The 21,840-nt window shown below is 42.6% G+C and overlaps 1 protein-coding gene across 4 annotated transcripts in view; it reads left to right on the top strand.

Annotated features, from left to right (window-relative positions):
• The first annotated feature begins 267 nt into the window (after positions 1-267).
• The window catches only part of CDC42SE2 (CDC42 small effector 2), a 137,671-nt gene continuing 116,098 nt past the window's right edge, over positions 268-21,840 (top strand). For 2 of the 4 annotated variants that reach the window (XM_055299356.2, XM_055299357.2), the window contains exon 1: positions 10,986-11,180. The gene's annotated coding sequence lies outside the window, so the exon portion shown is untranslated. Of the gene's footprint in view, positions 414-10,985; positions 11,181-11,628; positions 11,867-21,840 lie in introns of those variants that run through there. The other 2 variants (XM_063612403.1, XM_063612402.1) reach the window with 2 other exon arrangements.

The following is a 21,840-nucleotide window of genomic DNA, read 5'->3' on the forward strand; positions in this document are numbered from 1 at the left end:
CATCATCTGGGCCCACAGGCACCCTTCCTGTAGCCCTGAACTCATTCTCTAGTTCCCTAAAGGCATCAGCCTCTCATATCTTCCTGATTTTATACATGTTATTCTTCTACACACAGAGAATTTCAACTTTCCCTTCATTCTTGGGTAATTCCTCTCAAGCATCTGCTCTTTTAGGAATCCTTTCTGGACCCACACAGGTTAAGTCAAATGTCCTCCACTAGATCTATCTCTATGATAATACTTCTAAACTGCCCACTTCCTCTTTGCACAAGGGTAATGCTGGAGCCGGAAGCTGTGGTGGCAGTTTCTTGATTCAGCAACTTCCTGACTAGAGATAGAGCCAGAGCAGAAGACGGGCAGAGTCTGCATGTGGCTGCAGGACCTCTGTCAGAGAATGAAACACTCATCTCATGGTAAGGCTGGTCTGAGAGCAAGGTCAAGATAGAGAGCCATATCCTAAAAAAAAAAAAAGAAGCAGCCAAAAGCTGTTTGGCTGTACGGGAGATGAGCTTGGGAATACCTCAGCGGCGAAGGGATGTCAGAGGTAGTATGAGGTGAAAAGAGCTGTTGGAATACATAACAGTGCTGAATTGCTGGATTGTCTTCCACCATTCTTCATCACCATCCCTCATCACCATCCCAACAGCTTAAGGATAGAGATTTCCATCACGAAATCCTTACTACCTACTATAGCCACTCAATAGGTAGACAGCAAAAATCTGTTGCATTGAATTGATCCTATTAACTCTCCCTTAAAGACCATTCTTTAGAACTTCTTACAGGCCTGGCACAGCGACTCATGCGTGTAATCCCAGCACTTTGGGAGGCCGAGGCGGGTTGATCACCTGAGGTCAGGAGTTTGAGACCAGCCTGACCAACTTGGCGAAACCCCATCTCTATTAAAAATACAAAAATTAGCTGGGCATGGTGGCACATGCCTGTAATCCCGGCTACTCAGGAGGCTGAGGCAGGAGAATCGCTTGAACCCAGGAGGCAGAGGTTGTAGTGAGCAGAGATTGCACCACTGCACTCCAGCCTGGGCAACAAGAGTGAAACTCTGTCTAGAAAAAAAAAAAAAAACTTCTTACAAAGGATACTTTTCTAGGAAACCTCTCATCCTCACTATGAAGGATTGTCTTTTGACAAATACTTGCGTTATTTTTTTGGGAATCTCTCAGAGTCACTTTCAGTGTTTCACCTTGCATTATACATGTTCGGATGTGTCCTATATTTTCTGAGTCCACTTTAGGAGAAACACTACTGTCTGAATCATCTCTGAAGATTGCACAGGACTTTCTGTCCAGCGGACACACCACAGATGTTTTTTTCTTTCTTTTTTATTTTTATTATACTTTAAGTTCTAGGGTACATGTGCACAACGTGCGGGTTTGTTACATAGGTATACATGTGCCACGTTGGTTTGCTGCACCCATCAACTCGTCATTTACATTAGGTATTTCTCCTAATGCTATCCCTTCCCCAGCCCCACACTCCCCAACAGGCCCTGGGGCACACCACAGATTTTTTCACATGTGTATAGAAATAATAAGTCTTGGTTGGGCACGGTGGCTTACTCTTGTAATCCCAGCACTTTGGGAGCCCGAGGTGGGTGGATCACTTGAGGTCAGGAGTTCGAGACCAGCCTGGCCAACATGGCAAAACTCCATATCTACTAAAAATAAAAAAATTAGCTGGCCCTGGTGGCCGGTACCTGTAATCCCAGCCACTCAGGAGGCTGAGGCAGGAGAACTGCTTGACCCCAGGAGGCAGAGGTTGCAGTGAGCTGAGATGGCGCCACTGCACTCCAGCCTAGGCAACAGAGTGAGACTCCATCTTGAAAAAAAAAAAAAAAAAACAGAGAGAGAGAGAGAGGAAAAGAAAAGAAAAAAAGAAAAGAAAAGAAAAGAAAGAAAAGAAAAGAAATAGTAAGTCTTTAGCTGGCTGCAGTGCATTGCTCCTATTACCCACCATTTCTGATTTGCTTTAGTCTTCATTCTTGCATAACGGGTAGGTTAACTTAGAAAGAAAAAACAAGCTTATGTAGAACCAAAAGTCTAGTCCAATGTTTTTAAAGGAAAAGGAAATGACATGAATATATAATTATCTACTGAAGTTACTTTAAAAAGCAATGAAGCCAACATGATTTCTACAGTGCAAGATAGATTTTTGTTTTAACCTAGTTATCACATTGAGATGCGCTATAAGTATAAAAAATTCTGAATTTGAAGTCTTAGTTTAAAAAATGTAAAATACATCATTAATACATTTTATATTAATTGCATGTTGAAATGACAATATTTTAAATAAATTATATTATTAAAATTACATTTTTTTCATGTAGCTACTTGAAAATTTAAAATTACATATGTGGCTTGAGTTATATTTCTGTAGGACAGCATTGGTCTATTGAATGCCATAATTTAGTTACTTTTACTATAAAAAGATTGCAAGAGAGCCGAGCACAGGGGCTCATGCCTGTAATCTCAACACTTTGGGAGGCCCAGGCTGGATCACGAGGTTAAGGGTTCAAGAGCAGCCTGGCCAACATGATGAAACCCCATCTCTACTAAGAATACAAAAATTAGCAGGGCATGGTGGCATGTGCCTGTAATCCCAGCTACTCGGGAGGCTGAGGCAGGAGAATTGCTTGAACCCAGGAGGCAGAGGCTGCAGTGAGCCGAGATCATGCCACTGCACTCCAGCCTGGGTGACAGAGCAAGACTCCGTCTCGGAAAAAAAAAAAGATTGCAAGGAAGTTGTGAAAAAAATTCCACTATGATAATGGAGGCAACTTATTGATAGTCTACTGTGCTGCAGGCATTGAGATTTTGTATGAATTATTAAATTTAATTCTTGCCAAATCTTATTAGGTAATTATGTAGGCATTATTATATTTTATGATGAGTAGACTGGGACTCAAAGATGCTAAGAAAATTGCCCAAAAGCCCAAGATCAGATAATCTGCAAAACAAACCCATGTCTGCCTGACACTAGAGACAATTCTCTTTTTACTAAGGGACTTTGTCTTTCCACTGTCTTTCGTCTTCAGAGACTGGCACCATATGCTACCAGAAATTCTATTACCACCCACAAATTAGAGGACTACCAGCTTGTTACTTCAAAATAATGTCACATTTGCTTTTTTGCCCAAGTAGAAACGACACAGTAAGTCCCCATTTGCCAAATTATCATGAATCCCTGTCTTTTCCCATGGTTTCCCTCCCCTGTATAATCATAAACAAAAATCCCAGGCTCGTTTGCAAATGCCTGAGAATTGATACCTTTGTCTTTATGGCTTGACAATGGAGTGGAAACTCGGATACACTCTTGAGGCTGGAGGGTCACCTCAAAGCTAGTCTAAAGAAGAGTTGGGTCTGTGACAGTGGCTATGTTTTCTATTGCTGTGTGACAAATTAATATAAACTTAGTGGGCTGAAACAACATCCGTTTATTAGTTCATGCTCTCTGTAGGTCAGAAGTTCAGCACAGCATGGCCAGGTTCTCTGCTCACGGTGTCAGGCTGAAATCAAGGTGTTTGCAAGTCTGAGTTCTCATCTGGGGGCCTGGGGGAAAATCTGCTCCCAAGCTCTTTCTCTTGTTAGTAGAATTCAGTTCCTTGAGGGTATAGGACTGAGGTTCTGTTTCCTCACTAGCTGTCAGCCAAGGGCCACTTTCTGCTCCTAGAGCCTACTTGCATTCTTTGCCATGTGGCCCCACCCCCATCTTCAAGTCAGCAACAAGCATCACGTTCTTTTCATTCTTTGAATCTTTCTGACTTCTCTTTCTGCCATCAGCCAGAGAAAACTCTTCACTTTCAAAGGCTCATGTAATTAGACCAGGCCCACTCAGATAATCTCCTTATGTTAAGGTCAACTATGACACACAACCTAACATAATCACAGGAATGCTATCTCATCCTATTCATAGGTTCTGGAGATTAGGACCCAGAGTACTGGGGGAAAGGGGTGGTGCATTTTTAAGAATCTGCCCATCACAGTCCTGGGGATTATGTAGGGCATATACACCACCACAGTGACAGTGGCAGGGAACAAAGCATCAGAACACTCCCAGCTACCCAGCTCAGCTAGTGGTGGGGTCAAAAGCAAGAGCTGAATCAATATGAGGCAGTAACACTTGCTGGGGGAGGAGTGTAGATGGGTGTGAAGAATCCTGGTTTGCCATCGTCCAACTTTACTTCCAATTTTTACTCACCATGAACTTTCTTTTTTAAAAAAATTATTATTATTTTAGTAGAGACAGGTTTTCACCATGTTGGCCAGGCTGGTCTCAAACTCCTGACCTCAAATGATCCTCCTGCCTCGGCCTCCCAAAGTGCTGGGATTAGAGGTATGAGCCATCGTGCTCGGCCTCATCATGAACTTTCTTTATGAAAGCAACATGTATATCTCTGTGCTAGGAGGAAGTGGCAAGATTTCTGTTCCACTTTCTAATTTTTTTTTTTTTTTTGAGACAGAGTCTCGCTCTGTCACCCAGGCTGGAGTGCAGTGGCATGATCTTGGCTCACTGCAACCTCTGCCTCCCAGGTTCAAGTGATTCTCCTGCCTCAGCTTCCCAAGTAGCCGGGACTACAGGTGCGCACCACCATGCCTGGCTAATTTTTTGTATTTTAGTAGAGATGAGGTTTCACCATGTTGCCCAGGCTGGTCTCAAAGTCCTGAGCTCAGTCAATCCACCTGCCTTGGTCTCCCAGTGTTCTAGGATTACAGGGGTGAGCCACCGTGCCCGGCCCCACCTGTTAAATTTAAGGGCACCAAATCTCCTGATGCTTTGAGACCGTCTAACAAGATACTCCGTTTCTCCTCTTCCTGGATTCCTGGTGAAACACAGAGATGGGAGACCTCCTGGTGCTTGCTGAATGGCTTCCTAACACACGCTGGTGCTAGTTCTGCTGGTTTTTCTGGGCTAAGGGGCTTCCTCAAGATACAGGGAGGAGTATCCTTTCCTCTGCAGCCCTGATGCTGAGTCTTAATCGCCAGCAGACTCCACTCCCTCTTGTTATCTGCCTTTTGGACTTCATCTTTCCCCACTCTTGTATGCCAGCCTGCCAATATTCAACTCAGGATCCATTGTGGTTCTTGCTCTCTCTGGGAACACAGCTTTAAGATGCCAGTTTCTGAACTTTGCTCACTAAGCTTTTTGCTTCCTAAATTAGTGCCACATCCCCTTTCTTTTTATTGTTTTTTTTTTTTCTGTGTGAAATCTACCACAAGCTTTATCACCACTATTGTTTACTTGTGAAGTCTCTTTTAGCTGACTCATATTTTCAACTTTAACATATAAAAGGAAACTTGTATTGCTACCATATATGTAAAATTGGTATTACTTGCCATATATAGATGTTAGCTGTTTTAAAAAAAGAAAAAGGAGTTCTTAGTTACTTAATCTGTAACTTGACATAGCAGAGTGACCTCAAAAGGCTCCCTTCCTCTTCTCTGGCTGTCCCCAGAGGCATTTTGTTACAATTCCTAACTTTTTTTTTGAGGTGAGGGGCTGCAAAGCAATTGGATCACAGGCTACGTGTTGAAGCTAGACAAGCCGCATGGACCCTAATTTACCTCTCTCCATCCTTCCACTCCCCAACCCCAGTGAAGTATATCACCTAAAATCATCTCCTACACCACCAGAGGTGTGCAATACATAGTTTGGGAAACACTGATCTGACTACCTTCTTCACAGAGACCCACCTCGAATTCCTTTCCCTTTGAAAAAACTTTTCGAACTAATTCAGACCTCAGTGATCCCCTCAACCACATTCATAAAGCTACTGTGTCTATTTATTCAAATGTTGATGTGTGACATTTCATTAAAGACAAAGACCATGCTTTATACTGAATTTTTCCACAGCACTCGGTATGCTACCTGGCAAACAGCAGGCATTCAATGAATATTTGTGGTTTGATGAGCGGCAAGGGTCAGCCACAGGTAAGAGTGTACAGCAAAGTTTGACTTAGCTTTCCTTCCTATCTTTGGCTGCTTCCATCACAGAAAGGGCCACTGTCTATGGTTATTCTGACAGTTGGTTATTTTCTCCTTTCTCAATAAATTCCACGGTTCCTGATTTTTCTCAATCTTCCCAAATCACAATTCATGTGCCATATGTCTCATTACCTTATTGACTAATTAGCTAAGATATCTGGGGTTTGCCATTAGATTTTATGATGCTTGCTTGTGCCTTATAATTTTTTTGGTGTCTTCTATCACACTAAAAACAGACCATGTATACATAATATACACTCAATAGATACACTGTATGTTGTATACATAAACAAATACATGTTGAATAATTTGTTTCTTGGAGTATGCCTGTTATATCTTCAGGAAAAAAATACTAAATTCCAAAAGTAATTTATATAACATTGGTCAAGTGGATTTACTAAGTTTGCTATTAGTTAATGTTCACAGCACAAGTATAGAAAGCTTTGTAGTTCTGACTCAGAATAATAACAATTAAATCTTCCCTCTGCCTTTCCTCTTTCGTTAGATTCACTTGACTCATTCAGATGTTCCTATAAAGGAGCAATTTAAGTCTCTATAACTTTACACAGAACTGGTGGTTTCTTCTCTTGTATCCCAAGCAGTTAGTACATACGTCTAGTTAGGAATGTTCATCTAATTTACCAGCAGACCTAGACACAACTGAGAATGAAAGAAGACACAAATAACTATTAAGCCAGGACAAGAGATTCCTGATAAATCAGGAAATATGGTCATACTACTTTGAATGTAGTTATCTATTAAATGTGTGCCTCTTGTCATTCAACTGTAAAGCTGCGTTAAGTTTGAGCCTTATTTCTCTTAGCTTCCTTTGTTGCCTGGAATTGTGTCTGGCATGTTGTGGTGGTAGAAGAAACGTTAGTTCCCCTTTAAAAATGTTGATTTATTTAAACATTATACTATATTGATGTAGAACTCCTACCATCCCCCTTGGGGCCTTTTATGAGCCATTTTCTCAGTATTACAAATGTAGAACAATGAGCTTAATTATATGCTTGTGTAATGATAATAGCTAGCTTTTACCAGCACAGCCTGTGCCAGGGCTAGGGCTAACAATTTTACTTGAGTTTTCTTATATATTTCTCACAACAGACCTCACAGGTAGGTAATATTATTGGTCTCATTAAACTAGAAGAAAAGATAGGTTTGGAAAGAACTTTGTTTAGAGTGACCTAACTAATTATGCAGCAGAATTTGGATTTGAACTCCAGACTCTGACTCCGTACAACATGTCTCCTAAATGTTAGAAAGAACTGGTATCAAATTTTGGAAAGCAGATTTAAAAAACATTAATAGTGGCCGGGCACGGTGGCTCACGCCTGTAATCCCGGCACTTTGGGAGGCTGGGGCGGGCAGATCACCTGAGGTCAGGAGTTCAAGACCAGTCTGGCCGACATGGTGAAACCCTGTCTCCACTAAAAATACAAAAATTAGCCAGGCGTGGTGGTGGGCGCCTGTAATCCCAGCTACTCAGGAGGCTGAAGCAGGAGAATCACTTGAACTCAGGAGAGGAAGGTTGCAGTGAGCCAAGATTGCACCACTGCACTCCAGCCTGTGTGACAGAGCGAGACTCTCTCTCAAAAAAAGAAGAAAAAAAATTAATAGGCTGAGTGCAGTGGCTGACGCCTGTCATCTCAGTACTTCGGGAGGCCAAGGCAGGCGGATCCCCTGAGGTCAGGAGTTCGAGACCAGCCTGGCCAACGTGGCGAAACCCTGTGTAAACTAAAAATAGAGAAATTAGCCGGGCGTGGTGGCAGGCGCCTGTAATCCCAGTTACTCAGGAAGCTGAGGCAGGAGAATCATTTGAACCCGGGAGACGGAGGTTGCAGTGAGCCAAGATCGTGCTGTTGCACTCTAGCCTGGAAAACAAGAGTAAGACTCCATCTCGAAAACAAAAACAAAAACAAAAATTAATAGTATACTTTTAGGGAAAATCCATTTGCTTTAAAAATTTTAAGGAAAATTTATTTAAGTAAAAGATTGCAGAATCAGGCCAATGTGGCTGTTATATGAGCTCAAGGCTATTTAACAGTTGGTTAGAACAACGTGTTCCTTCCTGTTGTCTTTGGTGTAATGTTTCCACTTGTTATGGACTAATAGGAATGCAAAACAGTTTCTTCTGGACTATAATAGTTGCATTTACTTTTATCAGTATTTTCACTGTATATTATGTGAATAAATTATGAACAGTGTCTATTTTTTACCCTTGTCCTTCTTTTGGAATAAGATTTTACTTGGTAACAATTTTAAGGACAGTGCACAGATACATCACAATGACTCTAGAAAAATTTTATTTGGTATTATTGTAATTACAAACTACAGATTAACATTGATGAAACACATTGTCAATTTTTTAATAAACAAGTCTATTTAATTTTATAAAAAAATCAAATTGTAACATGTAATCTATAGCTTTAAATTGTTTTAAATCATAAAGGATAAATTAAATGTGTAAAGAGACTGCTATGAATATAACATTGAGCAAATAATTATGCACACATACTCTACAAAAAGTATCATCCAGACCAGACGCCGTGGCACACACCTGTAATCTCAGCACTCCGTGAGGCGAGGAGGGTGGATTGTTTGAGCCTGGGAGTTTCAGACCAGCCTGGGCAACATAGTGAGACCCTGTCTACCAAAAATACAAAAATTAGCCAGGTGTAGTAGTGTGCGTTTGTAGTCCTAGTTCCTTGGGAGGCTGAGGTGGGAGGATCACTTGAGCCCAGAGGACAGAGGTTGCAGAGAGCCGAGATCGCACAGATTAGGCCACTGTACTCCAGCCTGGGTGACAGAGTGAGACCCTGTCTCAAAAAAAAAAAAAGTGTCATTCAATTGAATGGCATTGTGTCCTTAATTGAGGTTTTTTTTTTTTTAACTGATGAGAAAGGTATATGAATAGCTATAGCAACTGAAATTAGATCATGGTATTCAATCACGTAATGTTTTGTTACAAAATATGAAAAATCTGAAAATAAGTGTTTACATAATGAATACTACCCTTTATAGGTAAATGATAGAAAATTTACTACTTAAGGCATTCACACAAGGTTACCACATTTGTAATTCAAAGGGAGGCTTACAAGCAAGCACATATATCAAGTTCGGGAATTTTCTGGTTTTTTTTTTTTGTTGTTGTTCTAGGAAATTTTTAGAATTAATAGTCTTTATGTAACCTTCCTCTACTCTATCATGTTATTCTCATTCAGTGAAATAGGATTGCAGCGTATCATTGGTCAAAAAACTGCATTAAATGTGAAGTAAACGGTCATCACTGTACTCAGAGTAACCGGAAAATCAAAATGCTTATGATATGATGTAGATAAAGATCTTATGGTTAACTGAAACAGAAACCAAGAGAAAATTTAAAATAAAAAAATTGGTCATTTTTTGTTGCTTTAGTTTTTTTTAATCTCAGGGAATTTTTAAATTTTTCATTTATTCTAGGTACTTGGGATACATGAGTTGAACAAAACAGACAAAAATCCCAGCTTCTACTAAGGAAGGCAGACACTAAAAGCTAAACATACCAGATAAATACAGGCATACCTCAGTATCTGAGGGGGATTGGTTCTAGGACCCCGACCAGTACCAAAATCCTCTCAGGTCTCTAATATAAAAAGATATAGTATTTGCACATAACCCACATATATCCTTCTGTATACTAATCCGTCATACTGTAAATTATCTCTAGATTACTTATAACACAATGTAAGTGCTATGTAAATAGCTGTTAGATTGTATTGGTTTTTATTTGTATTTTTAAATTGTTGTGTTTTTTTCCCAAATATTTTCCATCTGTGGTTGGTTGAATCCAGAAACGCAGAACCCATGGTTGCGGAGGGCTGACTGTGAATTATAAAGATTGTTACAAGGTGGGAAGTGTCATGGGAACAAAGGAAAAATAGCAAGGTAGGAAAGTTTGAGAACTTTTTTTTTTTGAACACGTGTCACTCTGTCCAGCCCAAGCTGGAGTGCAGTGGCCTGATGATGGCTCACTGTAACCTAATTCCTGGCCTCAGCCTCCAGAGTACCTGGAACTATAGGTACACGCCACCACACCAGGCTATTTTTTTTTTTTTTTTTGTAGAGATAGGGTCTCACTATGTTGCCCAGTCTGTTCTATTTTGAAGGTGCAACCAACAAGCTTTCTTGACAGATTGAAAGTGAAAATGAGAGTATGAGAGGAGTTATGGATGATATAAAGTTTTTGGCCTGAGTAACCAGAAATTCTCGCCATCAACCTAGAATGGGGAACACCATACGTTACTTACTATATTCAAAGTAGCACAGGTTTAAGAGCTTACTTCAGTGGCATTACGCTCTCTATCCTTTTGAACTTACCATAAAGTTTTGTAGGCATTTTGGTGGACTGCTGGGTGCTAAATACGGCACTCACGTTTCTGATTTGAGATATGTAAAATACACACCCAAAGGAATCACAGAAGTCTAGTACATGTGTAATTTTCACGCATTTCAAATGCCAGGTGGATGTTCCTGGCCTTAAACCAGTTAATGACTGATTGAACGATTCTGACTTTTACATGAAAAAGCAGTGGTCAGAGGATGGGCTCTCAACTGCTACTGAGAGACCCCTCATCCCACAACCGCTCAGCACCCACCCACCCTCGCCTGGGCGCGTCCACCGCCCCACAACGTGCGCAGACGTCGCTCCTCCGCACGGATGTCCGCGGCCCGGGCCGGGGTGGGAAGGGACTCCCTGACGCTCCCGCCCAGGTTTGGTCGCCATCTTTCGGAGCGTCCTTTCCCGCGAGTGCTGCAGCCCCGGATCTCAGGCGTCCGTTAGCTACAGAGACCAATTCCTAACCCGCGCGGCTCGAATCCCGGGAGTCCCACCGCCTGCCGGCCGACCTGCCCTTGCCGGGGGCACGGCGAGGGCGGGGCCTGGCCGGGGGCGGGGCCAGCACTGCGGCCGCTGCAGCTGCGCAACGGCGCCCGCCCCTCCAGCCGCTCTAGGGGCGCGCGCCGCCTCTCGCTCCGCCGCCTTTTGCTCCGCCCAACCCGCACGCGACCCTCGGCGGGGAGGGGGAGCCAGGAAGCTGCGAGCGCGGGGAGCGCAGCTGCAGGCGTTGGGGCGGCAGGAGCGGCGGAGCCGGCGCTGAGAGGGGCTGCGGCCGGAACGGGCGGCCGAGACAAAGGCGAAGGTGAGTGCAGTGCCAGCCCCAGTCGCGCGTCGGCCCCCACGCTTCGCCCTCTCGGTCCCTTGGGCGGGGTCCCGAAGCCCCGAACCCTCGTCCCTGAGGGCTCTGGGGTTAGCGCGGCCCGGCCCTGCCAGCCGCGCGCTGCGGGTTGTGTGCTGAGCCTGCGTCTCCATTTCAGGTTTGGGCGAGGTCCTCACACCCTAGGACCCTGCCTTTGGCTTTTCTTCTATTGCCTCTGAGGAATGGTTACACGCTCAGTTCAGAATTCACGGCAGGCGGACGGCTGAGGCAGCCAACTGACCGCTTGATGTAAAATGGAAAGGCAGACCCCCCTCCCCCCAACTTTTCGGGTCTGAAAGTCGGGAGGGTGGTGCGAGGGGCGGGCGGGGAGGGCCCGGGGTCTCTAGGGGAGGGTTTCGGGGAGCAAAGACACCTGGCTCCTGAGCCCCAACTCTTCGCCTGAGGTGCCCGACGGGTTCAGTCCGCGGGTCCTGCCGCGGTTCGCCCCGGGCCCCGGGCGTGAAAGCCCGTGGTAACCTCGTCGCGGCAGCTGAGCTACTCTTACAGGTGTTTTACCCAGTGCTTGCAGCTTTAAGTTGCGATTTTAGGCAACGGGTGTGGTAGGTAGCGGCTCCTTGATGCCGCATTAACAGCTGAAAAAGCGCCCCGATCCGCTGACTTCACTATGTGTAAGAAACAACATTGGGGATTCCTCTTTAGCTTGCAATTATTTTAAATGATAAGCTTTTTTAGGGGAATTTTGGGGGGTGATGTGCAGTTTACAAAATTTAAATGTTTCATTGAAGGGCCTGGCTTATAGTACGTGCTCAGTAAAGTATTTGTTGAATGAATGAATCTTGAAATATCAGACAAAGCTTATCTCACATCTAGTAAAATTTAGGCACATACTCTCTTGATTATGATTAAGGAAAGAATGTCGGCAAACAATATGTATTTTTGATATACATTTTTTAGTTTTTATCCCACATAACATACTGTTGATGAACAGTCAGTTCTTACTCTCAGTATTATGAACATAGAAAATACATATCAAATGTGGATTTTCTATTTTGGTTTGAGAGAAGTTGGTATACATTTTCTGTTTCTTAAAAACAGGCCTTATTTCTAATCTTTAAAAATAATGGAGAAGGTAAAGAGGGAGTGGGATTGTGTTTTGAAACCCAGCTTTCTATTTCATTATTAATAAAGGAGTTCATGTGTTTTTGAGACGGGACTGTGGTATGGTCTTGCTGCTTTTTGAGCAAGGGAGAACTCTAAATTTAGGGGAGAAAAACTAATGTTGCACTAATATAATAAAATGTCACCATTTACTCAGCAGATATTCATTAAGCACCTGTTTATGGGCTGAGACCTGTGTTGCATACTGTTTCTGGGCACAAGCAAGATCCACAATTATCCTTAAACTTGAATGTAAAGTTATTTCCTTATTATTGATGTCGCAAGTGGTGACTGTCTTAAACCCCTAGTGGCTGTTTCAGTTGGGAAAGATGGCAGGTGAACTGCAGGAAGTGTAAATTCATAACAGCCTTTAAAGGTTAATAAGTAACTTTGTACAGCTAAAATTATTGGGTTAAGCTTTTATATTGTCAGTTTAATAGAATCTGTTTACATTTTAAAATGAAGGGAGGAAGACATTTAATAAGCTAGTGTTTTTATCCTCTCCCTGGTCCCTATTAGGAGACTTTGGTACAGTGTATTTATTGAAGGGTAATGTACTTCTGGTCCTGTTTTCTGTAAATAATCTTTGTAATAACATTTTCTATTTTTAAAAATCCCCAAAGATAAACGGTGGATTCCTTTTCTATAAGAAATGTTTTAAAATAAAGCTTCATTTCAGGAATTTTATTTTGTCCTTGTGTTCACCATTTACAAATAAATGCATATAAACTTGATAGTGCTGAAAAGGGAAGGATTATTAGTAATAATTTGTGGTTCCATATGTGGACTTATCTTTTAGTATTGCAACTGTGATAAAACTACTAATTTAAAAGATTGAGATTTGTAGTTTTGCATTTATTCTGAACATAAGGTTGCATTGCCTATTTTAATCTATATATGTTTAAAAAGCAGTAATATTTTGTTTATTTCAGGAATCCAGACTAATGTGATTCAATGTCAGTCTTGATCATTATGAAATAATGTAGATATTAATTTTTTTATAGTTAGCTTTTGTATTTAAGTGGGCTCTTTTGACTGTTAATGCTTACAATACTTAATACATTGTTAAAGATAATGTTTACATTCAAATAGAACTTTCAGATTTTGGACTTACCGGCTATTAGCTTTTTTTTTTCTTTTTGAGATGAAGTCTCGCTCCGTCACCCAGGATAGAGTGCAGCGGTGTGATCTCGGCTTACTCCAACCTCCGCCCTGAGGCTCGAGCTGTTCTCGTTCCTCAGCCTCCCATGTAGCTGGGATTACAGACAGACGCCACTACGCCCTATTTTTTGTATTTTCAAAAAGAGACGGGGTTTCTCTGTGTTGGCCAGGCTGGTCTCAAACTCCTGGTCTGAAGTGATCTGCCCACCTCGGCCTCCCAAAGTGTGCTGTTAGCTTTTTATTGTTGTTTCTAGAAAAAATAAGGAAAGTAATTCTTCAAATTTTAGTGATAGAGAATTGTGATACTTTTTCTTTAAATGTATATTTCTCAGAAGAGTTACCTGACAGTGTACCACTGATAGTCTGGTGTTGATGACAAACGTACTTGTAAATGGTAATAGTGATGATAAAGAACAAGTAAATAAGGTGTGATGTGTTAAGTAAAAGTGTTTGGCTTTTTTTTTTTTTTTGGATAATCACATCATCAGAATTCTTGACAGTCAGCAGCTGTGTTAAAATATATTTTTCCAAGAAATTAGAACTCATAATTTTTTTTTTTTTTTGAAACGGAGTCTCGCTGTGTTGCCCCAGGCTGGAGTGCAGTGGCATGATCTCGGCTCACTGCAACCACCACCTCCCTGGTTCAAGCAGTTCTCCTGCCTCAGCCTCCCAAGTAGCTGGGACTACAGGTGTGTGCCACCACGCCCGGCTAATTTTTATATTTTTAGTAGAGACAGGGTTTCACCATGTTGGCCATCCATGATGGTCTCGATCTCTTGACCTCGTGATCTGCCCTTGGCCTCCCAAAGTGCTGGGATTACAGGTGTGAGCCACCGTGCCCGGCCATAATTTTTTTTTTTGTACCTTAAAAATACTAGTGTTTTCAAAGTATTGTTCCTTCCTTGGAGTAGTTCATAATGTTTTGAGGCTAAATAAATTTCAGGATTATCTTGTATTATAATTGCTGGAATATTTTAAATTTTGGTGTTTTCTTCATCAGGGTATGTGTGTCTGGTGGGGAGAGGGTAGTTCATTTTTTTGTAAGATTTTTTAGGATGATTTAGAAAGCATTTGTTTTTCCTCAGATATGATTAATAAAGTGATTAATAATGATACTAACATGGCATATTGCAGCTGTGCTCATATTTGCCTGTGTAGATCGTGAGAGTTTTAATTAAAAGTTTATTTAAATACTTCATAACTAATTTCTCACATTATTTTCTGGGATAGGTTGCTGTTATGTTTTAAAGTCCCAGTTGTCTTTTTTAAAATTATGAAAGGGTTGATTTAGGTTCCTCATCTGCTTTAAGATGAGTCTGGGATATTTTGTTAAGGTTTTATAAGATTTTTGTCAAAATTAAAAATGCGTATTGGTTTTGATTTGCTGTATTTTTCTTATTCTCGATTTTCATGAAAGAAATATTTTAACATTTTATTGAATATTTAATGTTAGTAATGTTTTAGTCAGTCTCAGAGGGGGACATTATAGTTTTCCTGTGTCTACTTGAGAGAAACTTGAGAGAAGCACATGCACGTGCTTATTCTTTTTTTTTGAGACGGAGTCTTGCTCTGTCCCCCAGGCTGGAGTGCAGTGGCACAATGTCGGGTCGCCGCAACCTCTGTCTCCTGGGTTCAAGTGATTCTCCTGCCTCAGCCCCCCGAGTAGCCGGGATTACAGGTGTCTGCCACCACGCCTGACTAATTTTCATATTTTTAGTAAAGACGGGCTTTCTCCATGGTCATCAGGCTGATTTCAAACTCTTGACCTCAGGTGATCCATCCACCTCGGCCTCCCAAAGTGCTAGGATTACAGGCGTGAGCCACCGCGCCTGGTCAGGCTTATTCTTAATACTTACTTGCTAGTTAGGTGAGGGCATTTTTTTCTGATTTTTTTCGTACTACCTGGAAAAACTTGGAATTTAACTTTTCTTTTTTTTTTTTTTCTGAGACAGAGTTTCACTCTTGTTGCCCAGGGTGGAGTGCAATGGCACAATCTCGGCTCACTGCGACCTCCGCGTCCCTGGTTCAAATGATTCTCCTGGCCGGGCACGGTGGCTCACGCCTGTAATCCCAGCACTTTGAGAGGCCAAGGTGGGCGGATCACGAGGTCAGGACATCGAGACCATCCTGGCTAACACAGTGAAACCCCATCTCTACTAAAAATACAAAAAATTAGTCGGGCGAGGTGGTGGGCGCCTGTAATCCCAGCTACTCAGGAGGCTGAGGCAGGAGAATGGCGTGAACCCCAGGGGGCGGAGCCTGCAGTGAGCCGAGATCGCGCCACTGCACTCCAGCCTGGGTGACAGCGAGACTCCGTCTCAAAAAAAAACAAAAAAAAAAACAAATGATTCTCCTGCCTCAGCCTCCCGAGTAGGTGAGATTACAGGCATGCGCCACCATGCTCGGCTAATTTTGTATTTTTAGTAGAGACGGGGTTTCTCCATGTTGGTGAGGCTGGTCTCGAACTCCCGACTTCAGGTGATCTGCCTGCCTTAGCCTCCCAAAGTGCTGAGGTTAGAGGCATGAGCCACCACACCCAGGGTTTTTTTTTTTTTTTTTTTTGAGACAGAATCTGTCACCAGGCTGGAGTGCAGTGGTGCCATCTCGGCTTACTGCAACCTCTGCCTCCTGGGTTCAAGCAACTATCCTCCCTCAGCCTCTCGAGTAGCAGGGACTACAGGCGTGTGCCACCATGCCTGGCTAATTTTTGTATTTTTAGTAGAGCCGGGGTTTCACCATGTTGGCCAGGATGGTCTCGATCTCTTGACCTCGTGATCCGCCCACCTTGGCCTTCCAAAGTGCTGGGATTACAGGCGTGAGCCACTGTGCCAGGCCAGGAATTTAGCTTTTAAATTACTAGTTTTATGCATCCTGCTACCTTGGTTCAAAGCTTAAGTATACTTGATACTAACAAATAATGAGTAGTGCAGGATTTAGCTGAGACTGCTTTGGGCCCTCATCCAAAGGGAGTTCCTGAATTGAAATGCCAAAAAGACTTGGTAATAAGTTGTCTTAATCCTGACACTGTAAAATACCTGTTAATGTATTTTAGTCAAATAGATTATGATAAAATATACTCCCTCTTTTTCCTAGAAAGTATTAGGTTAAGTTCGTATTAAATCTAGGTACCTTTGAAAGTAACTAAATGATGAGCCCTGATATATCTGTCTTCTTCCTTACCCACTTAGAAACTCATGCTGTGATTTCATATGAAATCTGTATGATCGAATTTTTGTATCTTGTACTAACACATAAAATTATTGGCCGGTCGTGGTGGCTCACGCCTGTAATCCCAGCACTTTGGGAGGCTGAGGTGGGCGGATCACCTAAGGTCAGGAGTTCGAGACCAGCCTGGCCTATGAAACCTTGTCTTTACTAAAAATACAAAAATTAGCTGAGCATGGTGGCACATGCCTGTAATCCCAGCTACTTGGGAGGCTGAGGCAGCAGAATCATGTGAACCCAGGAGGCAGAGTCTGCAGTGAGCCGAGATCGCGCCACCGCACTCCTGCCTGGGCAATAGAGCGAGACTGCATCTCAAAAAAAACAAAACAGGCCGGGTGCTGTGGCTCACGCCTGTAATCCTAGCACTTTGGGAGGCCGAAGTGGGTGGATCATCTGAGTTCAGGAATTTGAGACCAACCTGGCCAACATGGTGAAACCCCATCTCTACTAAAAATACAAGAGTTAGCCGGGTACGGTGGCTCAGGCCTGTAATCCCAGCCACTCAGGAGTCTGAGGCAGGAGAATTGCTTGAACCCAGGAGGCAGAGGTTGCAGTGAGCTGGGATGGCACCACTGCGCTCCGGCCTGGGCGAGGGAGCAAGACTATCTCAAAAAAAAAAAAAAAAAAAAAAACACAAAACTGGCTGGGCGCAGTGGCTCATGCCTGTAATCCCAGCACTTTGGGAGGCTGAGGCGGGCGGATCATGAGGTCAGGAGATTGAGACTATCCTGGCTAACAGAGTGAAACCCCGTCTCTACTAAAAAATACAAAAAATTATCTGGGCGTGGTGGCAGGCGCCTGTAGTCCCAGTTACTAGGGAGGCTGAGGCAGGAGAATGGCATGAACCCGGGAGGCGGAGCTTGCAGTGAGCCGAGATCACGCCATTGCACTCCAGCTTGGGCAAAAGAGCAAGACTCCGTCTCGAAGAAAAAAATAAAAATAAAAAAAAACAACATAAAATTATTTTTGTTTCATTTGACTTAATAAAACTTTCACTTTTTGTTTAGTAAAGCAAAAATGAATTTTGAGTACATTCAACATTGTGTATGTTTTACACCGTATATATAGAGGGAATTTATGGGTATCTGTGGAACTGAAAGGTTTAATGGGTGAAACTTGGTAAGGTTTAAGCAAAATACAACTTTCACTGTGCCTTCAAAACTCTCCCTGTAGACTAAGTCTTTCTCTGCTTCTAGATGAGCTTTTAGCGTGATCAGATAGCTTTTTAAGTCACTTTTAGGTAACGAAAGGTCTTCTGGTCACTTGTCAATAATAGTCTTATTTCAGTCATGAGAAGATACAGTATAGTATTGTTCAAACTCTTGTAGATTGCAGAACTTTTTTTTGGCTCAAAACTGCTTTGAACCTAGAAGCTTGTTTTGGAGGAAAAGTCCTACTTAGTTGGCTTCTCTTTTTACTTTGCCAGGTCTTCTTCAGTATGGTATTCCTACCACTTCAGGATGCAACTCAGGATTGCAGAGAAAAGATACAGGGGGGAAGATGGGGGAATGTGGGGGAAGGTATAGTTTTATTGTGGCTCATCTGATTGCGATCTGGCATTTTTGCCTTCTGAGTTGGCCAGGTTTTGCAAAGCTGACTCTTCAGGAGTGCTGGAAATGGTTGAGGATTCTATGTCTAGGAAGCTCCAGCTATCATTCCTGTGATACAGTTCTCCAGCTCCAATTTAGCCTTCCAGTTTCCTTTATCTTGCCGGTTCACTTTGCGCAGGTTGAGATTTTTCTTTAGTCTTTAAGGTAGTTCTATACCATTTTAACCAGAACTGCCCATGCTTTATTGAGGATATTTCATAGACACAATTTCATTAATTCCACTGGGGTCTCAGCATCCTGTCTTTCCAACTCCTTCCATAAAATACAGTAGACCCTCCGAATCATCAGATTTCACATCTGAGGATTTAGCCAGCCAAGGATAAAAAGTATTTAAAAAGAAAGAACAACAAGGTAAAAAGCTACAGTATAACAATTATACATGGCATTTATATTTTATTAGGTATACGTAGTCTAGAGATTATTTAAAGTATACAGGTGGATGTGCCTAGGTTATATGCAAATACTGTGCCATTTTATGTATGTAAGGGACTTCAGCATCCGGGTATTTGGGCCAGGGTGGGGCAGGGTTCCTGGAACCGATCACCCATGGATACCGAGGGATGGCTGTAAACGTTTCTTCAACAGTACTTCTATATGTCTGCGATCTGTAATCCATTGCTGCTATCACCTCTTTGCTGTCCCAAGACCACCTCTTTCCTTGTCCTCACTTGAGTGTTTACCCTGCCTTAAATTTGTGGTCCACTATTATAATTTTTCCTTTTCATACACATTCAGCTCCCTTGCAGCATTCTTCTGTTGTAATTCACCTGGCCAGACCCCTACCCCCACACCCTTTGTATCCAGTTCTCCATCTGTTCCAGCATACACCTGGGAAGTTGAGCATGCTTTGAGGAAAACACACCCAAGCTGACCCAGCTCTCCCTTTAAATTCATGACCACAGACCTAAGGAGGGCCCTTTGTGCTGCTGGTTGTTTTTGTTTTGTTCTGTTTTGTTTTTTGAGATGGAGTCTCACTGTGTCACTCAGGCTGGAGTGCAGTGGCGCGATCTTGGCTCACTGCAACTTCTGCCTCCCAGGTTCAAATGATTCTCCTGCCTCAGCCTCCCGAGTAGCTGGAATTACAGGCGCCCATCACCATGCCCGGCTGATTTTTGTATTTTTTTTTTAGTAGAGACAGGGTTTCACCACGTTGGACAGGCTGGTCTCGAACTCTAACTCCTGACCTCAAGTGATCCACCTGCCTCAGCCTCCCAAAATACTGAGATTACAGACGTGAGCCACTGCACCTTGCCTAATCCTTCTGTAATCCTAGTACATTTCCTGATTGAATCACCACAGATGACTTTTAATACCTCTTGTCCAACCTCTAGCGTCCCTTTTTTCCCTCTTCATTTTCAGCTCATGACCTTGTTTCCTGTATGTTAAAAATGAAAGCAATCAGAAGAAAACTTTCACGTTTCCTTGTATCTTTACCCATACTTTGCCTTTCCTACTATTCTGTCATCATGGTCTCCACTCGTGCTCCTTTCTCCTCTTAAGGACATTGCATTGCTTCAGTATTCATCTCATTCTCCTGCATGTTAATGAGCTGCATCATTTCCCCATTTCTACTGGATTATCCGTATCAGCATATAGATATACTGAAATATCTCCCATCTTTAAAAAAACCTTTCCAAATGCCACATCTTCCTTTAGTTACTCCTCTCCAAAAAGGTAAATATTTGTTGTCATCAGCTCTCCCTGTCTTGTTTGGATCCACTACAATCCGCTTTTTTTCTCTTTCATTCTACCATAACAGCTCTTTTTGAGATTATTGAGTGACTTTGTTGGTGGTAAATTCCTAGTTCTCAAGCCTAATATCAGTGGATGTAGAAGCAATAGCAGCATTTGGTGTGGTTGATAACATCATGTTTGAAATATTCCCTTTGTTTCTGGCATATTACTGCCTATTTTCAGTTTCTTTTGTTGGTCCCTTGTCATTGCCCCAACTTCTAAAAAATGAGGCAGTGTTTCAGGGACATATGTTTAGACCTCTTTTATATTTATATTTAGTTTTAGTCCCTTGTGATCTCATTCTGTCTAGCTAGAATTATATACATATATATATATATTTTTTTAATTTTTTTATCTTTTTTTTTTTGAGACAGAGTCTTGCTCTGTTGCCCAGGCTGGAGTGCAATGGCGTGATCTTGGCTCACTGCAACCTCCGCCTCCTGGGTTCAAGTGATTCTCCTGCCGCAGCCTCCCGAGTACCTGGGACTACAGGCGCCCATCACCACACCCGGCTTATTTTTGTATTTTTAGTAGAGACGGGGTTTCACCATGACGGCCAGGCTGGTCTCAAACTCCTGACCTCAAGTGATCTGCCCAGCTTGGCCTCCCAAAGTGTTGGGATTATAGGCGTGAGCCACTGCGCCCAGCCTTATTATTATTATTATTTTTAAAACTTTTCCTTGGCCGGGCGCGGTGACTCATGCCTGTAATCCCAGCACTTTGGAAGGCTGAGGCAGGCAGATCACTAGGTCAGGAGATCAAGACCATCCTGGCTAACATGGTGAAACCCCGTCTTTACTAAAACTACAAAAAAAATTTAGCCGAGCCTGGTGGCAGGTGCTTGTAGTCCCAGCTGCTAGGGAGGCTGAGGCAGGAAAATGGCGTGAACCCAGGAGGCAGAGCTTGCAGTGAGCTGAGATTGCACCACTGCACTCCAGCCTGGCGACAGAGACTCCGTCTCAAAAAAAAACAAAAAAAAAAAAAAAAATTTTTTTTTCTTGAAGCAAGTCCTTGCTCATCCTCCAGGCTGGAGTACAGTGGCGTGATCTTAGCTTACTGCAGCCTTGACCTCCTGGGCTCAGGTGATCCTCCTACCTTAGCCTTCCAAATAGCTGGGACCACAGGTATGCGCCACCACATCCGGCTAGTTTTTGTATTTTTTGTAGAGATGGGTTTTCATCATGTTGCCCAGGCTGGTCTTGGGCTCAAGTGATCTGCCTGCCTGGGCCCCCCAAAGTGCTGGGACTATAGGTGTGAGCTACTGCGCCCAGCCTAGAATTATGTATTTCAAACTAAAAATGTTATCTTTAGTCTGGATCTATTTCCTACCTCCAGACTTCTGTATCCATTTGCCTACTTAGCATTTCTAAGTAGATTTCTAATAGGCATCCCAGATTTAACGTCACAACTGAACTCCTTGTCCTCCCTCTTCTCCATCACCCCTCCACCCCAATAATTGTCCCCATTCCAGTCTTCCTCATCCTATTAAATGTCAACTCCATCTTTCATTTTCTCTGGCCAAAAACCTAGTAGACATTCTTGACTCTCTTCTTTCTCATACTCCCACATCTGATTCAAATAATTAGCATGAAAACATGTCCCTTATCTATCTTAAAAACTGCCATAAGAATAAATGTAACCACAATTTGCTCTCTTCATCTGCTGCCACCTCTGTAAGCAACCATTGTCTCTTGCCTGTATTATTTTAGTAGTCTCTACCTGCTGCTCCTGCTGTTTTCTGTTCTCAAACCAGC

Source organism: Symphalangus syndactylus, chromosome 11 (assembly GCF_028878055.3).
Source record: "Symphalangus syndactylus isolate Jambi chromosome 11, NHGRI_mSymSyn1-v2.1_pri, whole genome shotgun sequence".
NCBI classification, from domain to species: Eukaryota; Metazoa; Chordata; class Mammalia; order Primates; family Hylobatidae; genus Symphalangus; species Symphalangus syndactylus.